At 53.4% G+C, this 21,672-nt stretch overlaps 1 pseudogene across 1 annotated transcript in view; it reads right to left on the minus strand.

Moving 5' to 3' along the window:
- LOC144726537 (uncharacterized) overlaps window positions 1-21,672 on the minus strand; it is a 159,012-nt pseudogene that overhangs the window by 5,296 nt on the left and 132,044 nt on the right. The window contains exons 17-25 of the transcript XR_013587279.1: window positions 16,055-20,428; window positions 11,156-11,179; window positions 10,815-10,962; window positions 9,799-9,916; window positions 6,659-6,818; window positions 6,268-6,369; window positions 4,555-4,641; window positions 3,503-3,665; window positions 2,037-2,125 (exon numbers count right to left, since the gene is read on the minus strand). The product of XR_013587279.1 is annotated as an uncharacterized LOC144726537 (transcript). The remainder of the gene's footprint in view (window positions 1-2,036; window positions 2,126-3,502; window positions 3,666-4,554; window positions 4,642-6,267; window positions 6,370-6,658; window positions 6,819-9,798; window positions 9,917-10,814; window positions 10,963-11,155; window positions 11,180-16,054; window positions 20,429-21,672) is intronic.

Here is a 21,672-nt window from a genome sequence, read left to right on the forward strand (position 1 = left end):
AAAAGGGAGCGAAAAAATGATGAATTTTTTAAAAAGAGAAATAAAAAGGGATGAAAAGTATATTTCCGCCAAAGATTAAACATTTATAAAAACTGATTCGCCGAAGGTAAAATTTTAATCATTTCGCTTCCTGCACCTGCTCCCTCCTTCCTCCTAATCTCCCTGGACCCGCAAACTGCAATCATCCGTTTCAGAACAATCACAATGGAATTGGCAACCGCCAGACTTCAATCCCCGCCAGAGATGGATACCTGCCGAATGAGCACGGAGAATGATGCATTTTACCGCCTAGTTACACACAACACCTGCAAGTGCCCCCGCCCCCCAGTCCATCCAGGGAGACCTGCCGATCTATTGACTGACCGCACACAACCGCCTGGCACAGGGGATCCCCATCGCTCGGAGCTCACGATGGGGGAACCAACTCGGCAGTCTCACTCTCCGTAGCTCACGCGGCGGGTGGCTCAGCCCTGCTCCGCCAACGTTCAATGTTCAACACGAACCCACGAATTGTCGTTGTCGGTTAAAAAAATACGAATGTTTTTTTGTTTGTTTAATCCTACATTTAAAAGCGATCATTTCCTGGAGGCAATTGAGAAAAGTTAAGTGTTTACCCCCTTTTGCGGGCGCCCTTTATTTATTCACATTATTCCATTCAGGATCGCAAAGAACGTGTTTACAATTCAGTCAGCGCTGCCTCCGTTTTTAAACGAGTCTTGGCACTTTTGGTAGCGAGCGGATGTTAATGAGCCATGGTTGTGAGGGGGGGTGGGGGCAGTTTGTGGGGGGGGCGGGGGCCGTGGTGGAACGTATCGACCCAAACCTCACACCCCAACCCAATGAGGCCACCCGCTATTCCGCTATTCCGGGCCCCACCACTCTCCTGGGTCTCGTTGCGTTTCACGCGCACGCCGCCCCATGTCAATTCGCAGCCGTCACCGGCGCTAACTTTCACTCGTGCTTGCGCTAACCGCCGAGTGGGCGGATTCACAACGCCTCGCATCAAAACGGTGGCCGATTTCTCAATTTAGAACGACCTCAAATCGGAGGACGGCGGTCATGATGTAAACAAAAAAATGTCCATTTTCAAACTTTCTCGACGGACAGCACCGGTCCTGCGGGGATCTCCCGACACAGCCCGTCACGACAAACGATTGAGCGGCGCAAAGTGGTGAACGGCACTAAGGTCTCTTCGTTTGCGAGCAGTGGCTCGTTTTACGCACAGCATGGGTGTTTGGGGGGGAGGGGGGGGAGAATGAAGAGCTGCGACTGAGATGGGCACCGCGGCGCACACCATCACTGAATCCGATCCACAAAACTTCTTTCCAATACACAAAATTTCTCTAAGGCAGCTGCACACGTAGGGCGTGTGTACGTACGTACATACGTACATACGTACATACGTACATACGTACATACATACATACATATGCCGCAAGTTCTTTCGCACTGTACGTAGCCAACCGTGCTAATCGGAGGTGCAAAAAGCGGTTCGGAAGAAGTTATCTTTCAATTTAGACGTGTTCTGCAATGAACAGAAAAGGTCCACAGCCAAAGGATATTTCACGTGGCAGACTCTGAGCATACCCTCCTTCACTGGACACACCAACGGCAGTTTGTAATTCGGTCAGAACAAGACACAAAGCACGCATCCCAGAGTTGCACAGAGCTTCACAATGCAACAAGCTGCCCCACACAGCACTGCACAAGGCAGTAGAAGAGGCTTCTATTGCGTGGCCACGGCTGCTCTATCAAAAAGCTTCGGTTACGATGATTATCACCGTTAGTCAGTAACCCGACCGTTTCCATCAAAGCAAGCGCGTCCGGCCAGCGACCGCGCTCACCGCCGAGAAGTCAAGTCAAGGGTCACGCCGTTATCTACTTCCCGTCTTGGGCGTCGGGAGCGACGCAAGCGACGACCCGCGACCGTCGTGTTCCCCCTGGGGTGGGGGCGCGCGTGTGCGTTTCGCCACGCCGCCGCCGCGTTCCTATTGGACGAGGTTCGTGTGCTGGGAGGACGGCACGCGGTCGCTCACCTTTGAGCGCAGGGCCCTATCGGCCCGCTTGCTGGAGGACGGCCGCCCCATCTTCAGAATGTCGGGGTTGCTCTTGGACTTCATGATGTCTGTTGGGAGGGGCGACACGCACACACACAACGCATCGTGTATGAAAAATTAAGAATAGTTTAACACGTAGGCTTTTGAGACCGATATATTATTCATAATAAAGGTTTTTGGGTGAGATCGCTTAAGTATTCTGACAAATGGGCCAATGATGCTGGATGTAATTACCAGCGAAACGTTGTATTCAAATTGTAAATGTTGTGGATTTACTCTCCAACACACCGGTGGGCTGAAGTAGTGAGTAATTGGCGCGTTGTTTACGTGACAAACCTTACCGGTTGTGTAGGGTGGTGGTGGAGGGTTACCACACATTTATACATACGCGATCTAATGCGAAAATAAGAATAGATTTTTACCCTTTCTGGCATTACAACAGGTGTACAGATGTTCAAACACCAAATAGAAACCTTATGCAAGGAATCAAGTCTGCATTAACCACACGCAGTGCTTGTGGTGAACATGCAAAGCCGTATGCTCTGATTATAATATTCGCATCGTCTCTGAAACTGATTGGCCTACGCCGGAGACAGCCTTCTTGATGGCCTCACGTCTCACCAGTGTCAGACCACAGCACATCGCCTCAAGGCCAACGGTGCCGGGTGTCCGTCAGGCCATGCTCGCCGCTGCGGGATGTGGTCGCGGCGCTGACTTTGCCAGCGTCTCCAGCTTGTATTACTTCAATCCTTAATCGCAGTCGGCATAACAAGCGCTTTCCTCGTCGCTGAAGAATGTAAGGCAAAGCCAACTTCCACTAATATTCCATGAAAATATATAAAACGTCGATTTTCGAAGACAATTTGCTTCCTGACCTCAACACAGTCCCCCAGTCCCCCCCCCGACACCCCTGGCTGTGGAGGCAGAGAAGGTGAGGAAGCAGTGGGAATGGAGTGAGATGGAGCCAAGTGAATGGAGCAACGTGGTTCACAGCATGGGGGGTTCGAGTGGGGGGGGGGGTGTGTGGGGGGAGGTGTGGGGGGTGGGGGTGGTGTGGATGGGGGGAGGTAGTGGTTAGCGCACTTCGCTATGAACCCGGCGACCCGAGCTCAATTCCCGCTCACGGCCAACATCAGTGACAGTTATATTCACTGGCCCTGGATCTCCCCTAGGTCGAATCAGCCTCAAATGAGTACCTGGTGCGGTGTTTAAACATCGCCAATGGGAAGACAAAGGCGGCCGGGCGTGGTGCTGACCACCCACCCCCTCGTGTGCCGTGCGGGCCTTCGTAGGTGCTGCTCACCAACAGCGCTTGCCCCTAAGAGCCTGGTAGAGTGATTTAATTTACTTTAAACCTACGTGACTTTACCCAAAGAACCAAAGAGTATAGTCTGGTAGAGGCTACGCACGGGGAGATCTTTGACTTTGGGGGACACGACGCTCACCGAAACCGGCGCGGCTGCCTTCCTGCGGCTGGCGGTCCCCCAAGGCCTCGGCCAGCGATTCCACCTGCTCCTGCAGGCGGCCGATGTCACGCTCCGCGTTGGCGCGCACGAAGCTCAGCTCCTTGTAGATGTCCTTGTGTTTGTCCGCCGCGTACTTCTTGTCCTGCGCGCGGTGTAGGGACGAGTGAGCGAGCGAGCGGATTTCCCGCAACTTTCGTCGTTTTTCGTTCCGGACCAAAGCCCGCCGTGAACGCGTGCCGCAGACGGTCTCGTCGGCTATTGGAAGCCGAGCGACGTCGAGTGTGGTTGGCGCTCGGCACTGACGATGCGTTCCCAAAATGTGGGATTCATAAAAAAAAAATACGAATGTGGAACGAAATAAGCCAGCACTACGGGATCTGGAATGGTCCGACAAAAAGTCCGTGTTGCATGCCGAGCGAGCAAGCGAGGGGCGCAGGTCTAATCTCCAAACTGGGTAAAACCACAGAGCGACGTAATACTCGCAGACGATACCCGCACGTGAAACATAGCACCTGCACGATAGCTTTGTGATATCCCAATGACACAAATATATAAAATGTACCAATGATTGTTATGAACGCTATGAGAAGCTCCTGCGTGAAGGGCACTATATAAAAATACTATTTTGGATTATTATTATTGATGTGGCATGTGCAGGGAGAGAGATGCTGCAGAAGAGATCAGGCGGTCTAATTTATTGCCATCACCAGCAATGCCCACATATTTAATGATGTTGACTGCGACACTGCAGAAATTAGCCTTCTCTTTCACATTACGTCACAGGGCCTTGAGTATCCACTTCATAATTGCCAGATAAACAACCGACTGTGGTAATTCACCACATCACTATCCCTCGTAAAACCACATCCACCATTCGGCATCGACGCCAAAGCGAAGCTGCCTTCCGTAATAAAGGGTGCAGCAGTTTGGGCCCTTTCCTGCTCAACTCTCAGTGCGAGCTCACCACCGATGGCGTTTCCGACCTTTTGACACCAGCCGTTGGGGGGGGGGGGGGGGGGGACCACACGTACCCTCAGGGCCGTCTGCAGCTCCTCCTTCAGAGAGTTGATCTCCTGCTTCAGGTACTGAATCTCCGACTCCTTAACGCGCAGCAGGACCTGGAAACCAGAAACAGACAGAAAATCCGAGCGCATCAATCAGCCGAGAGCGTGGCTCGCGGATGCGCGGCGTCAGCCCAAGCCGGGTCACGGCGGCATGGGGAGAGGGGGCCAGGTTCCACCACACAATACCGCCTGACCTTAAACAAACCCATCGCTGCCATCACCAACAGCCATCAAAACAACCCTCCCCACACAACCCCCCCCATCACCACAAAAAAATAAAAAATTCCAACCGTGTTTATTCTCCCCTCTTTTTGCTTGCGATGTAAATTACAGTTGTAGTAAAAATATATAAATAAGCACTTCTCATTGCATCGAATATCGGTGCAAGACGAGACAGAAAAAACAAACCACCTCAATTACATACAACGCGGAGCTCCGATGCCCTGCGGCACACGCACAGTGCTATTCCGGGTGCCTCGTGCATGAACACGAATCGCATAAACATGACCTGCATAAACATGAACTCGCATCGAAATAAGCCGACAACTTAATCAACACGGATATACCGAGTGAATGAATGACGACAGACCCAACGCGCGGGGTGCGATTTTCACGCCACCCGCGTCTCGTTCTCTCGAGGTGGGATGCCAGCCGCCACCGGTGCAAGCTGCTGGATAATTACGCCAGGACAGGCCCGGCGCCTCCCTCCCGAGTCCTGCGGTTTTCCCAATTTATACCATTCCACTCGTTCACTCCCCCGGCCCAATTCTCTCTCTCTCGTGCGATCGGCGTCACGACGTCACGACCCGTAGCGTCCGTTCGGATCTCTCGCAGAACAGGGCAACATCCCTTCGTGCTTATGAAAAGGAGGCCCACGGTAAGTGGATATCACAGAGCTACCTGTGATATCCTAACGACCCAAGAGAACTGGACCGGATGGGCTCCTCCCGTTGAAAACTATCTGGGTAACCGACTAAACGGGTCTTTATTCTTTCTTGAGATCCCTTCAAGCGACCTCTGGTCCACACATTAGAGGGCAGCACTTTCCCACCCGCTTTGCATATGAGAGTACGCACCTCCGATTAGCACGCTTGTATATGTGCGGTGAGAAAGATGTGCAACATATATACATACACGTCACATTAGTGAGACAGACATTGAAACGTTCAGAGCTGGGATTCAGACGAATTAAGTGCGTAATCAAATGTTGCACTCGACGCGTTATTCTGCGCAGAGTCATCGGTGACCCAGATGAGACAACCAACTCACTACACACACGGGGGGGGAAAGCGGCACGCCGTGGAATGCCCTCCAAACAAAGGCCCTAGGGGTTCCTCCTCGTGCACTTCCATCCATCGTCTCCATTCACAAGCAAAGGGGCAACGACAAATTGCGAATTAATTTGACGCATGTGGCGAACGCCGAACAGGGCACGCTTGCGCGCCACGCAACGAGCGCCTGCAATTGGCCGTTCGCCCACATCCGGTGAGACGTCCCATACATTGGCCGATGGGTTCCCCATTCGTCGCCAAACGGAGCCACCAGCCGACCAGTAGAGGAGGAGGACGCAACCGTTTCTCGCTCCCGGAGTCACACCCGTGGGGATCGATTGATAGGAGGGTGGTGGAGGCCGATGGCCGCAACCGACGCACCGCTCTGCAACCGCTGCCGACGACTCACCTCCAGCTCGTACACACCCTGCGTGACGGGGGAGCCGCTCGCATCGGCACTGCCCAGGCCCCGTAACCGGCTGATCTCCGCCGCCAAGCGGTTGTTGAGCTCCTGCCAAAGGAAAGCAGTGTGGCGGGGCCCAAGGTCAGCGCGTGTGTGTTTGTGTGCACGTACGTTGAACTTCTTTCGCACCGTTACGTAGCCAACCGCCGCTAAACCGAGGTGCGACTCGTGTTGTACGCATGTGGGTTCCGTGTTGTGGAAAGGTGTGACCCGTGTTGTACGCACGTGACAAGTGTTGTAGGCATGCATGACCCGTGTTCGTAGGCACGTGATGCGTGTCATAGTCATGTGACTGGTGGGGGGGGAGGGTGTGGGGGGCGGTGCCGGCGCCGCGTGCCTGGTTGTGCGCGTTCAGCTCCTGGTTCTCGCGCTGGCACTGCCGCAGCGCCTGCCTCTCGGCGTCCAGGGCCTGGGCCAGGTGCGCCCCCTCCAGGCACTTCTGGGAGTACTGCTCCGACAGCACCTCGATCTCACGCTGGACCGACATCATCTCCTCCCTGCACGCGCCGCAGCAACAACAAACAAAGCACAAGAGCACACAGACGCCCACCCGCAGCTTAGCATCGGCGTACACACGGGGATGTTAAAAACGCCGTTCACGAGCAGCCAATCGAGCCAGCACGGCGCACGATGGAGTGCAGTGGTCAGCCACCGGCACCTGCCCACCTTTGTCCTCCCTTCCCCACACCCACCCCACTACATTTAAGGCCGAGTCAACCTACGGGGAAGCACTAAGGAGACGTTCATCTATCACTTGCCACCGGAATTATGCTGCGATCCATTTGGCTGGGGTGGGGGGGGGTTTGAACCCAGGTCACTGGAATCGCAGTGCAGGGTGCGAATCATTGCGCAACTGCTCACACCGCACACATAAACAACGTAACAGCAGTCCAGGGCACATTCACGATTGATTTTTTTGTCGTAAATGTAAGTGTGTGTTTACAGGCATTTTGGTTAAAATATGGTCCTGCCAAAATTCCACCGATTAAATAATTATTACGTGAACTAAGATACAAATTTCATTCAAGGAATAAGTACATCTATAAATGGACTTTGTGTGTTGACTGCAGCTCTATAACCGTGACGCAGCGCGTCTTAAACAAAAAAAACCCAAACAACAATCCGTGCGAACTTCCTTCCTTTCCCGAGGATCTTTCCAGATTGTGAGCATTCGATTGAGCATTGAGAGTGACCGAGCATTATACCACTGATATTTGGGGCTCGCACCGAGGCCCACTTTGCTTTCCGTTCAGATAAACATTTGGTTTGTGCGATGCCGCATTAGCAGCGGTGCACAAAAGCCACAAACAACAACAACCAAAACGTCAATGCATTCGTCATGAACCCGTCACCCTAAAGGGGAAGGAAAGTGCACACAATAAGTGACGTTTTGGGCAATGGCCCTTTTTCAGAGCACATGAGATGTCACGAGATGCATCTTCTCTGGGGGCGAGCTCTGCCTTGGATGCAGCTGACTGACAACACACCACCTCCACCACGCAATTTGTTTTTCCTAATTTGCACCTCGAACTGCCCTTAATGGAGAAGCCCCAAAAAAAATGGTTTCTTGAGGTCAGCTGCTGCCCGACAGGCACATCAATAAAGAGTGACTCACTCAGCCCAAAACGGGCTAAGCCAATAACCACACGCGCCCTTTGGTTCAAATTTCGGGTCGGGAAGGCTACGTAAAAAAAAGAATCACCGTTATATTGGCCTTTGTGTACAAATATTCCCCCACGGAGGTTACCACACTGTTCGTTCCAAGCCACAAAGGGATTGAGAGACCACTGGCAGTCGCACCCAACGCGTCGTAAGCAGATCTGACAGCACGAGTCGCAAAGGCTTGCCGGTCTAATGGGGCGGGGGCCCACTCAGCTGGGCCGAGTACAAATAGTTCATTGATTGGGCACCGGGAGATGTGCAATGCGTTAATGGGCTTGATCTGCTCCAAAACGGAGAATCTGCTGCTGCTGCGACTGGGATCTTGGCAAAAGAAAATTGGGTCGGCTCCCGTCAGCTATTAATTGATCGACAGCGCAATTGGTTTCAGAATCTAATCGTCCCTCCTTGCCCCCTCCACCCACCACGCCCAAGCGTACCATCGCAGGCTTAAGACAAAAGCGTGTCCCTACTCGGCACCATCAATTAACATCATTTGTGACACACTGGAAGACAGGAAATTAAACGTTTTTCTGAACTGGAAATTATTTTTCCGGACTCGGTGGAAGGATGTAAATTACATCGCGGAAAAAGGCAGCAGAACCACGGAGACTAAAAATACACCGACACGCACTCGCGGGCGGGCAGTCCGCACGACCGCTCCCAGCGACAACTGCAACAAGATAATTAACCGCTAGCATTTACAGCAATTATGACTTTCCTGAAGAGTGCACAAATGCACTCAATTATGCAGCTGACAAAGGCAAACCTGCTGCTGCTGCTGCTGTATGACGCACCACGGGGAGGTGTGCCTCAACCAATTCGCAGACTGGTGCAAATTTTACGGAGGCGCGTAACTTGGTATTGTATTCCTTTCACCGATAAATACAAATCTAGACAGGCACCTTCACGAGCTCGACGACGGCCACACAGAGAGGACAACAATGATAGTCGCTTGTAATGCACGCAGAGTATGTGCAGTACGTACCAGCGCATAGCGTAATTGCCATCGTTAAGCAAGCAACAATGCATCGATTTATCATTTAAAGGACATGTTTGTGCTCGTGATATTGGTATGAAGCGAGAATAAATAATTTTTCGATTTGCGCGCGTTGTCATAGGTTCACGTAAACCCTTCAGCCACCAGAGGCGCTACATTCACAGTCATGGCAACAACAACAAAATTAACAATCCACAAGCACGAATCGTGATAACTCACACGATTGAAAGGGAGGCAAAATTGCGACATTTTTAAGGTTGTGGCAGATAATTGATGCTGGCGGCTCACTGTAATTGGGCGGCAGCGGTAATTTCAGATTGCCGACGATGAATGTGAGAATCCTAGCAACCCACTCGTGAGGATAGTGGTGGCGGGAAGATGACAGCCAACCTTCGTGGGCCCACCCTGTCACGCGTAAAACCACACCGAATATCACCGAAACGGAGAGGGGACGTCGATCATTGACCTCTCAGTCAGAAGAACGACAACATTTCAAGCCATCAAAATAAAGATCTTTCTCTGCGCGAAAACTATCCATAAAGTCGACCCGGTTGTGTACGGATAAAAAAAAACTCCAAGTGAAGGGCATTTCTTGGGCGAAGTTGCAAGCACATCTCGCAAAAACACCGCAGACGGGACAAACCAGAGGTGTGGATTAGTTGGACAGAGCGCTAACCACTGCACCACCACTCCCCCCACCAAACGAACATACAAACACAGGGCAGCGCCGCACGCGCGCGCAATGGTTTCACGCGCGCTGATACGGACGAACTGAGCGGACACGCGAAACGAGCGGTGGTGACGTCGTCGCCACTCACTCGTGCTGCTCGTGCACCGCCTCCATGTCCCGGTTGACGCTGTGCGTCTCCGACTTGCGCACCTTCTCCAGCTCCCGCTCCAGCTCCTCCCGGTGGGCGTTCTTCATGGCTTCGATCGCTGCCGGAGAAACGCAGCAAGGGGGCCGCCGTCGCGTCAGGGGAGGCGCAGCGCACGGGAGGGCCCGCGGGTTTTGTTTTGCGCTTTGACAACTCCGACGTAGCACGCCGCGCACCGGTTGCGATCGCCGGCGAAACGTCGTTAACGCGATTTGGAAACGTCGTGGGTTTGCTCTCTTAACACACGGCCGGGGTGTGCACAAGTAGTTCACGAATTGGCACGTTCTGGTCACGTGACAATACCGTACTCGTTGGCTGTGTCGGGTGGAGGTGGGTTTACGACTCATTTACAATCACGTGGTATAAACGCACAAAACTCGATCATGAGCATTGGTTTAATACAAACGCTGGACTGGCTCCCAAAACTAAAACTATAAACGACTTTTATCTTACCAGGTAAGGCCCACTGAGCTATGTAGCTCTTTTTCAGAAGTGATCTGGCTATCGTAAATGATAGCTCAACGAAGTGGCTTATCACGTGGAAATTTATAGCAGCCAAATACTCTAAAAGCATCTTTCATTCTGCTACGTGGCCTTTCAAAAGACCATGCAGCAGATGTGCTGTGTAAATGTTTATTTGTGTACGCGCAGAGACAACTATGGGAATAAGGGAGGCGTATTGTCTGCATATTTATTCTCCGCTCCAGCCTGCTTCAAGGTGTGGATAGGGACTGAGCTGGCAGGCGCTACATGCGCGTGTGTTCCACGCGCTCCATGCGTCCTCCACGTGTGCGCTCTGTGCGCTATCCACGTGTGCGCTCCGTGCGTCTTCCACGTGTGCGCTCCGTGCGCTATCCAGGTGTGCGCTCTGTGCGCTATCCACGTGTGCGCTCCGTGCGTCTTCCACGTGTGCGCTCCGTGCGCTATCCACGTGTGCGCTCCGTGCGTTCTCCACATGCCTGCGATGGTGGCGGCCGTTTCCTCTGCCAGGAGCTTGTCCTTCTCCAAGCGCAGCTTCTCGAGCTCCGCCTGGTGGGCTCGCTGGAGCTCCTCGATCACCTTCTGGTGCGACTCCTCCATCGCGGCGAACCCACGCTCGCACGTCGCCTGCTCGCGGCCGCACACGGCACAACGCCAACCCCCCACCGCATTAGCGCCCACGCGCGCAAAAACACGCGCATGCAGAGTCGCGCAGAGGCACACGGTGCACAGACACGCAAGCAGAGTCCCACGCGCACAGTCGCGCACGCACATAGTCGCAAGCACAGAGGCACACACGTGCAGTTACACGCAGACGCACCTGCGCAATCACACGCAGACGCACCTGCGCAATCACACGCAGAGACGCGCAGAGACGCGCAGTAACATGCAGACGCACGCATTGACAGGCAGAGGCACGTGGGGATTGGCACACACACTGCTAGGGTACACGAGGGTGAGGGGGGGTAGGGAGGGCTGGAGGGGCAGGGAAGGCCGTGGTCAAGTCAAGCATATGTGAGCGTACGCAAGGGTACGCTGAGATGCGCGTACTTGCGTGTCAACACTTGCACGTGTACACCGATGCAAGACAGGGGACAATGCAAATAAGTGCAGCACGTGCTTAAACACTCACAGATATACACGGAGATACAAGCTGGCTCAAGCATGTGAGCCATGTGTGCAGGAACACACTAACACAATGATACAGCAATGACACACACACACACACGCATGCAAAGGTAGAGCTAAGACTGGCGTTACTTCCATCAGAAATGCAATTTTATCCAATCACTGTTAGGTGTGCGCTGGCGCTTTCATATTTAAATTAACTTCCTTGTGCAATACATTTCCAAGGATTATTACTATACACGAATCTCGAGGTCACCGGTACGATGATTTGATCTCACGGGGGACGCCAAGTTGAATCAACGGGGCAAGTCTCTTAAATCCCACCAACCGCCTCTTATCCACCCAGCGGTACAGATGGGTGTGCAACCACAGTGAGGACGTGCCTGGTTTACAGGAGGTCGTGGGTTCGGTCCTGACCCTGACGCCTGCTGTATATTTGGAGTATGCGCGTCTCTCTCCCTATGGTCACGTGGATTTTTCTCCGGGCCCTCCGGTTTATCCCTCCAGATTTAGAATCAGCGTTGCGTTTAGAGTATTTGGCTGGAATACATTTCCACAAGGTAGGTCACTTCTGAAAAAGAGCTATACAGCTCAGTGGGCCTCACCTGCCGAAATAAAAAAAAAAATTTTGATAGTTTAGCAGAGGCCCCCTTCTGCTGTCAGTGGCATGAGCAAAGCCATTGCATGGCCGCGCCTTTTACTCCCACGGTACAGGGCTCGTGAAATGACCTTGAGCAGGCACGTCCATACGGTGGGGGGGGTGGAGGGAGGGGAAGCGGGGAGAGGGGCATGCGCATGCGAGTGTACGAACGGTCGCGCCACATCACCCGCGCACGAACGCACGGCGCGCCTACCAGACACGCGGCAGGGAAGCCGCCGCAGGGACTACGCTGACATTTCCACCCCCCCCCACCCCCCGCAGTCGGATCTGCCCCCGAGACAGATTTCTAACCGAACAGCTGGCAACCTCCACGGCCTTGACACGACGAGACGCCGACCTTATAGTACAAGAGGTTGACGATTCATTAAATATTCATTCAATTAGGCAGAGGAGTAGGGGGGCAAAACAGGTACCCTTTACCACGAGGACTCCTAATGAATGGCAGCAGATTTACAGGCAGCTGTAACATGGGGGGGGAGGGGGCGGCAGGGGAATCATGGGAATAACTTTTTTTTTTAACCTGACCAAATAAACCGCACAAAAGCAAAACGTCCTTCGGCTGTGACCTGTTATACACGTTCAACTAAAATAAAAAATAAACAGATTAAACGCGGCCCTTTGGGGGGGAGGGGGGGGCGGGAGGGGCAAGCGTTGGTGGACGGACAACGACGTGACCTTCGCATGCGAGCGGACACAGCAGCAGCAGCAGCAGCGCGGGTTGGGGGAGCAGGTGGCAAGGGGAGGACGCTTCGGGAAGAGAGGCCCACGTGAATTTGGGCCACTCCTCCGCCCTCTTCACCGCCACGTTACGGTTCAACCCCTGGCGGCCGGGAGGGCAGCGAACGGCCACTGTGTGCAGCAGCCGTAAAGTAAAAACTATTCTTTATTTTACTAGGTAAGGGCCCACTGAGCTATGTTGCTCTTTTTCAGAAGCGAGCTGCCCACAAGTGATAGCCCAACGACGTGGCTTATCACGTGGAAATTTATAGCAGCCAAATGCTCTCAACTCACGTCGATTCTAAATGTGGAGGGGAAAAACCGGAGGACCCGGAGAAGAATCCACACGACCACGGAGAGAGAGAGAGACATGCAACCTCCAAATATACAGGCATCATCAGTCAAGATCGAACCCATGACCTCCTGTATACCAGGCGAGGTAGTTAACATCTCGCCACCGTGGGTGCCACGGTGGCCAGTAGCAGCACGCCCTCCGTTCACCGAGCGGTACTTCTCTCGCCTGTACCCAGCGCGGTTCCGCGCACCGCTAAACTCTCTCAGAGCCAAGCTGATTGGCCCCATTGTGAGAAGCAGACTCGAGCCATTTAGCCGAATGGAAGAAGTCATCAGTTAGTGGTTAGAGTGCTGCAATTACAGCCGATAAGACCGTTTTAAAGGCAATCAACCCACCGCGTGTGATTTACGTTTAAAAATAATGTATATCTGGTGTCTCCCTCGTCGAAATCTACATAGTCGGGGCTGGGACCTTTGATCACCACAATCATCGTTATCAATCATCCTTCAATGCGGTGAAGTCGGGTCAAACAAACCCCCACCAGTGACAGCTAGCAGAGGCCTTCAACCAGGGGTGAACCGACACAGCACACTGCAAGTGATTATCTTTTAAATATAGCCTTAATTGAAGCAGTTGCGAGCTTGGCACGGGCATGTGCTGGCATAAAAGGGGCAACTATAAATATTGTTTTATTGTCTGTTTATTGACGAGTCTTCTATCCCAGGAAGCGTTAAGAGTGGCTGGCAAATATTTTTCCCCGACCCTATTTTGGCACACTCTCGCGAACAGCGCGGCACGGCACGGCAGCCACGAACATTTAGGGCCGATAAGCGGGCGACAATGCCGCTGTGAAGATGTCGCGGAAGCGTTTGCGGCAGTGAACGCTGTGATGAGACTGCAACTTACAGCTTGCGTAGGTAGAAACCTAGCAGCAGCAGCAGCAGCCCCCTTCGCGCTGCCAATTATCTGACACTTTCGCTCGCTGCAACACGCGTGGGGCCCTGCCACAGCACGCGGCTTTGCACGCGAGGGGGGGGGGGAACTCACGCGTGCGTGAAAAATCACCGCCTGAAATATTTATGAATTCGTTTGTATTTAACGAGGACCGGGAATTACGACAGCCAAGCCCCGCTTGTTGGCTGGGCACCGGCGGCACAGCTCATCCCGGCACAAGCCAGCGCAACAAACGAGCCTCACGAGAAAGCGAGCTTTTAAGGAGTGGGTGGTGTCTGCCGCTGGAAGGATTGTCACCAAGTAAGTTGCGACTCAAAAGCCCCGGGGGGGGCTGGGGGGAAGGCAGGGGATGCTGTGGCAACCGAGCCTGCCGTGACGCCACCGCCGTGCGTGAGCGACGCAGTGAATGGCGGTAAAGATAGCGTTTAGAACGCTTCGCCAACCCACGCTGCAATCGCAGAAGCAGCGGGGAGCCACAGCCCCCGCGCGGTTTCAGAGGTGGGGGGGGGGGGGGAACGGGAAAAACACCGGACGATGAAATGAACGAGACTGGAAGCTACAACAAGAACAAAAATGACACCTCGCTTCATGCACCATGTATGTATGCAGCAAACCGAACAACAGGGTAGCACGCACGTGGGTTAACGTGGCATCCAAAGTTGCACGGAGCACAATACAAAGTATAATGAAAATAATGACACAGACGCCACACGGTGGGAATGGTGTTTTATGAAAGATTAGTGGTGGTACAAATGGTCAGCAATGATCACCGGTTCCCAACCACCGTTCCCAACCTCCCGGGGCTTAAGAACGCTTTTTCTGTTTTTTTTCCGTCGCCTGTTTTGACGACGGCAATCGATGGCACTCTAAGCAAATAAATAAATAAAGCTGACAAAGCGTAGCGGAGTACCTTATCAAGAGCAGGATGCCGGCTTGGCATGCTTGCAGCTTCCGAAAATGGGATGTCGCTTTAAACAAGAAAGAGGCTGTCAATTTTGCCGTCGCAGCGTGGCACTTTTTCTTGCCCTACGCTCGTCAAAGTTTTTTTTTTTACCCTGGAACAGCTTGGGGCCGTCACAAGCACCCGAGCTCAACAGAACAACCACAGCCAAGGCGTTGGAGAACTTCAAGAATGCGTGACTTGTGAAACCTTGTGACGGCTAAAGTGATAACATCCTAGTTGGGAACCAATGATGCACAACAAGATGCGTTTGAAGCAAATAAAAGATGCGTAATACAAACAAAAAAATGACCGGGCGTAAAAGTGCCCAAAAAAAACGGGTACCAGTTAAAATATTTCACAAATGAATTTTAATTGGCCTGCGGCAACCACAGAAAATGTACGCATGCGTGCGTGCATGCAGGATTTTTACCCGGCAAGAGGTACATTCTAATGTGCCACGCGCACACCTTTTAAAATAAAACACCACCCTTGCATTTGGAAAGATTTGAGAAGATGAATCAATGCAAAGGGATTGAACAACAACAGCGTGGCATGGGATGAGGAATACAAAACTCGCGAGCAGCAGCAGAAACCACAGATGAGCTGAAACCTGAACGTTTAAGCCGAAGGCAGTTCAGCAAATTACGTTCGCATGGCGATGCTGGTAGAGGCGCCTGTGCAAACATTTGTTGATGTATTTCCACAATAAGCTGATATAATGATGTAAGCCAATGCACTATGGGGGGAGGGGGGGTGTACTTTGTGTGTGACGAAGGCAATAGGCTAAAATAATATAATATTATGTTTTGGCATAATGTAGAGATTTACTAGATACGGGCAGGAATTGTATCTTTGTGTTCATCAGTAATAAAAACAATCCATAAGCAATTTGGCAAAAAAGCAAGATCGCATTGGCTGCCCGTGGTGCGTTGCATCATTAAGCTTTGCAGCACAGAACGAATGTGTCATCAGTCAATTCCGAGCGAAATTCATTCGTTCTTTTGTGAAAATATCCGTTTCAAGAACCCAGTACACATCTGCAGCTCTCTGTACCCGGCACGCATGGGGACAATAAACACATGCATAGCTCCAAAATGAGAAAAAATAAATAAAAGCATTCTGTAGTGCTGCTGCCACCATGGCACTTACAAGAGGTGCTGAAGTAATCGCACCTTTTACATTGGATAAAATATAATCGACCAACCACCCTTGTGTCCACACCCGAATTAGCTTCCTCGCAAAACTCATGCAATGGACCTGGCTTCTCTCTCGCCGCATTCCCAAAAAAAAAAGAGGGAGCGCAACCGCCGCGCGGGACTGAAGGGAGATGACGCGAGGAGACGCGCGGAGGGCAACGGTCCACCTTTAGGCTCTCAATGTCTGCCTGGTGTTTGCCGTGCAGCGCGCCAACGTCCGCCTCGGCGACGTCCCTGTCCGGTGTGACGCGGGACGCGGACAGCTGGAGCGCCTCGAACTGCGAGCGGATCGACCGCAGCGTGTCCCCGCCGCGGTAGGCGTCACTCACGTCCTCCTGGGCGCTCTCAAACGACTCGACCGTGTTCTCGCTCGCAGCCTTCTGCAGGTCCCGCTGATGATGCTGATGCTTCGGGTGCACGGTCGGCGACGCCTCCTCCTGCGAAGGCCTCCACAGATCCTTGGCCTTCGGTCGGAGCCGCTCCTGCAGCCCGGCGAGAGGCTCGCTGCGGTCCTCCTGCTGCAGGCTCTTCATCTTGAGCGTGAACTCCTCGCGAAGTTTGTCGAGCTCCTCGCTGTGCAGCCGCTCCATGCCTCGCCGGGACGCCTCCACGTTCTGCAACTGCTGGGTAAACTTCTCAGAGTGCTCCCGTTCCAGCTCCTCGATGCAGGCCGTCAGTTTTAATATCTGCTCTTCTTTCTCCGTCAGTTTGGTCTTGAGCAGTTCTTCGGCCTCCTCAAACTTTGCGGTCAGACCTTCGATCTTCTCCTCGTAAACGTCGGTCAGGTCGTAGAGCTGCTGCTTGAACCTCGCTGCCATCTCGGTTTTGTCCTTCGCCATGACCATCTTTTGTTTATTGGCAGCGCCTTCCGGCTCTTGGCCCGGCTCAGACTGTGAATCTTTCACCGCTCGAAGTTCCTCCAGCTCTTGTCGGAGCTTTGAAATTGTCAAAATGTGTTCCTCACACTCGACTCTCAGAGCCGACTCCGAGTCGGAAACGATCTGCTCCAGAGCAGGATCTGCCAACTCCACACTTGCACACTGTCCACCCTGCAGATTCTCTATCTGAGTTTGCGAATTGCCACCTGGCAGCTCGTTGCAATGTTCTCTCAATGGTTCCTTTGCATCGCCACATTTTTTGACCTTGCCCAGCTTCTCCGCTCCCTCGGCGTGCTCCACCCACTTCTCCAGAGCTTCGCGCACCTCCACCAGGGTGGAGATTTTGCAAGCCTCCATGACACGCTGGAGCATCTTCTTGTGGTTCTGCACACGCAGCAGAGCTACGCTCAGTTCGCTCTGCAGATCGCCAAACTTTTTGTCGACCGACTTCTGGACGCTCTGGAGGACGAGCGCGAGCTCGCCCCTCAGCAACGTACTGTCCACCAATGTGCTTATGAACTGAATGATTTCCGAGGGCTCGGAGCTGGACTCCTCCGTGGAGTCGGCCTGCAACTCCACCTTCAGCTGCTGCAACTCCGTCCAAAACTCCCCCTCCAGAAGAAGCTTCCTCGTCAACGAGTCGCCACCTTGAGACGCTTCCCCGACAATGACGGCGTGCTGCACGGACGCCAGCTTCTCGATTTCCACGTTGAGCTCGTCGACGCTCGCCAAGCTGTGCAGGTCGGTGTTGTGCAGGACACTTATGAGCCTGGCCATGATCAACGCTTCGGACACCAGCTTCCCCGCCAGCGCTTGGAGGTTTTCATCCTGGGGCAAAGTCTGGCAGCATCCCGACGACGACTCTTGACCCTCTCCTTCTGACCCACGGGCAGCTTCCTGCTTTTCTTGCACCAGTGACGTCTGCTCCAGGCTGTGAATCACATTCGCCAGAGCTCTTTCTACCTCCGAGAGCGACTGAATTTTGATCCCCTGCGACTCCGCCACTTGCTTATCTTTGAGGATTTTCTCAACTTTGCCCTTGCATGCTATTATTGTTTCTTGCACCTCTGCGATTTTTGCCTCCAACTTTTGCAGATGCTTGTCCGTTTCGTCAACCAACCTCCACCTCTGACTCTTCTCGATCTGCAGCTGTGCGGTGAGGGCTGTAAGTTCCTCCTCGCTGGCCTGCAGCTGCTCCTGGCTGGTCTTTTCGGCCTGAATCCTTTGGGCCAGCTGCTCCGATCGAGACTCCATCTCCCACGCCTTCTGCTCGACGAGCGAAGCCGTCACCGCCCTCAACTTCTCCTCCGTCGCCAGAAGCTTGGCCTCCAGGCTTTGAATCTTAAGCCCCGCCGAGCTGGAAGTCGAATCCAGGTCTACGGGCGGCTGCACTTTCTTGCCCGAGAACTCCTGCAAGGAGTCTTCGCTCGGCGGCAGCGGGAAGACTTGCTCGTCGACACTTTGGTTGCGCAGGGTTTCATTCCCGGAGCTGTTTGACGAGCCCGCACTTCTCTGCCCCCACAGGCTGCGTTTGGAACCAGCGCCCAGGGCTCCTGCCGACGGCACTTCGACATGCCTTGACATGGCCTGCTGCCTGCTCGACTCCTCTTTCAACGAAAACCCTTTGCTCACGGGAAAGCGATGAGCAGCCTCCGACTGTTGCACCGTTCTGAAGAATCCCCTCTTGAACTTCATCTGCTCCCATTCCTTGCACGAGTTGTTGTGAGCGGTTTCCAAGACGTCGTAGTCCTCCTGCAGTTTGGTGTGGTTCAGGGACAGCTGCTCGTAGCTTCGCTGCAGGGCTCCCAGCTCGGCCTGCAGACTCGAGACCTTGGCCTCTTCCTGCTGGAGCTGATCCACCAGGTCCGCCCGTCCCTTCTCGTCCTCCGAGTGCACCTTGTTTCCACTCATCCTTCGCAGCTCCTCCTGTCCAAATTGCAGCCTCTTTTCGGCTTCCGAGAGATTCCTCGCCACGGTGTTCAGCCGATCCAGTATGTCCGGCATGACCATCTCGAGCTGCTCCTCACATTCATTCTTAAAGCAGTTGATTTGGAAATCCGTCTCTTTCAGGATTGCTCTCACCCGTTCCATTTCTTGGGAAAGACTGTCGTAGAAGTCCTTAATCTCGTTTTTCTCTGTGCACTGCTGCTCAAGGTCGAGCTTAAGTGCCTCCATGTCCTGCGACAGCTCGCTGTACGACTCGCCAAGTTCCCTGTTTAAAATGCGCTGTGTGTGCAAATCGTCCTTGACAGAGTCCAGCTCTTTAAGTAAACGCTCGCAATCCTCTTTGCACTGACATTTGGAAGAACCGTTGGAATCGTGACCAGTGGGGTTAACATTGTCCGTAAAATCGTTGTGTTTGCTCCTGTACTCACGCAGATATTCAAGTTCTGCCTTAATCCTGGAGTTCTCCTTATTTGATTCTGACAACTGATTGAGGACCTCCTTTTCCCTTTGGTACAACTGCTGATTGTCTTCGTCAACAGTTTCCTTTGACCTCTGCAGACTTTCCAATGACACCTCGTCGTCCCTCATCTTCTGCTCCAGCTTCCTATTCTCCAGGACGGCCGCAACCTTCTCCTTTTCCAAACGGTCCACGCACGTTTCCAGCTTCTCCACGCGCTCCTCCCTTTCCTTCAGAGCGTCCTCCAGCTCCTGCAGCCTCCGGCGGATGCCCTGCGTCTTCGCCTCCTGCGTCTCCAGCAGCGCCCGCCGCCGGGCCTCGAAGTCCTCGCGGCTCTTCGCCAACTCCCGCTCGCTCGCCCGCAGCCTCTCGGTGGCTTCCTCGAGGCGCTCCCGTAAGCGCTGAACCACCTCCTGCTGGTTGCCCTGCATCTCCACTTGCCGCTCCAGCTCGCAGAGGGCCTGCGTCTTCTCCAGCAGGAGGCTCTTCGCCGCTTCCAACTTCGCCTCGCTCTCCCCAAGCCGCGCCGCGGCTTCGCTCGCGCCCGCCGCTAGCGCCGCCGCACCCTCGGCCGACCCGTTGGCCCTCTCCTCCTCGCGACCGAGCGGCGCCTCGCCGAGGCTCTGCTCGAGCGCCGCTCGCTCGGCCGAGAGCACCTCGACGCATTTGTGAAGCGAGGCGAGCTCGGCCTCCTGCCGCTGGATGAGCTCCCGAGAGGCGGTGTAGCTCTGGCGCAGCGTGCGCGACTGCAGCGTTACCAGCTCCAGCCGCTCCCGCTGGCGCTCCAGCTCAGCGCGGAGCTCCTTGTTGAGGCGGCGGAGTTGCTGCCTGACGCCCGAGCCGGCCCCGGCCAGCGCGCCGGACTTGGGAGAGCCACCACACACACCGTTAACGGACAGCCACATGCCAGGGATGGTTTAAAGCGACTCTGAATTTCAGGAGGAAGCCGTTGGCTCGTCACACCTCGGGAGCCTTAACAGCTCCGCACGCTCTCGGTACGGCATGTTTTTTTGCACGTAAACATTTGACGCTTTAAAGAAAAGTATAATCGTTAACGGTGGTAAACGAAGCTGTAATTCAGTATTTTTTTTCCTTCCTGGGGCAGTTTAAATCATCCCTGTAGCATGTGTCACCATACAGGACCACTTACTCACAAATTGAAATCAACCAGTGCCTGTTTTTACTGTCCATGAATTGGCGCTGTAGGCAAAAGGCTTTTAACGCATCATACTGCTCCACCCTGTCAACCAGACGCTGGCTTCCTCTAGCATGAGCACTATTTAAAATATCCCTTCCATCAGCACAGCAAACGTTTCCCCAATTTAACGTCACTCATGAACTAGTCACCCTAAACGCATCATCCTCTATCTCATCAGATCTCAGAAGATCAGCGTGACCGAGCCGGTGGGCTCTGGCGTGAGTGACCCCCAGTGCCGGACGGCCGTTTGTAGGTGTGGGGTAGCGAGGTGGCCAGGAGATGTCAGCGTCGAGTGCTTCGCTCTTTGTTTGCGAGGGGTTTTCTCCCATTTCTTGCCAAGTAAAGCCAAACACTCCGTAAACGGAATTGACAAAATATCCCAATGCACGACTCCCTCCTATATTTTTCCGGGTTAATAATTGGCAACATTATTACTGCTATTATTTAGCCCCACGTTCTAAAATGCAGAAAATATATTTCCGCGGTTAGACAGCGATTGCTTGCGTGGGCTTCTTCTAGCAGTGAACTGATGATGGCTGCTGATGATTTTGTATGTAACGGGGCAACTGTTTTATTTAAAAAATCCTTCTGTATGAGCACCCTATGGATATTGGTCCAGGATGTAAGCGCAGAGCGAGACACCTTAGTGATCAGTTGTGCAACTCGGTTGCATGCAACTGAATAATTTGGATGTCTCGGCAAACGATTGCGAGCAGTTGCGCAACCGGTTGCCAACACTAGAGAGAGCAACCCCCTTTAACATTCAAGCATCGAGCTGCTCAGAAATTTGCAGCGACGCATCCCGTCACGTGCTGCACATTTGCAAACTACGATTGGCTGTTACGATCCTGAGGTGGGTGGGAGGTGGTGTTAGCCATAAAAAGGACGAGGCTATGCCGTAAAAGGGGGCGTTGGCCAGACACGCTTTTAGCCAGATGCACGCTTGTTGTTACGTAACTCCCT

This window comes from Lampetra planeri, chromosome 23, assembly GCF_965212315.1.
Source record: "Lampetra planeri chromosome 23, kcLamPlan1.2.h2, whole genome shotgun sequence".
In the NCBI taxonomy this organism is placed as follows: Eukaryota; Metazoa; Chordata; class Hyperoartia; order Petromyzontiformes; family Petromyzontidae; genus Lampetra; species Lampetra planeri.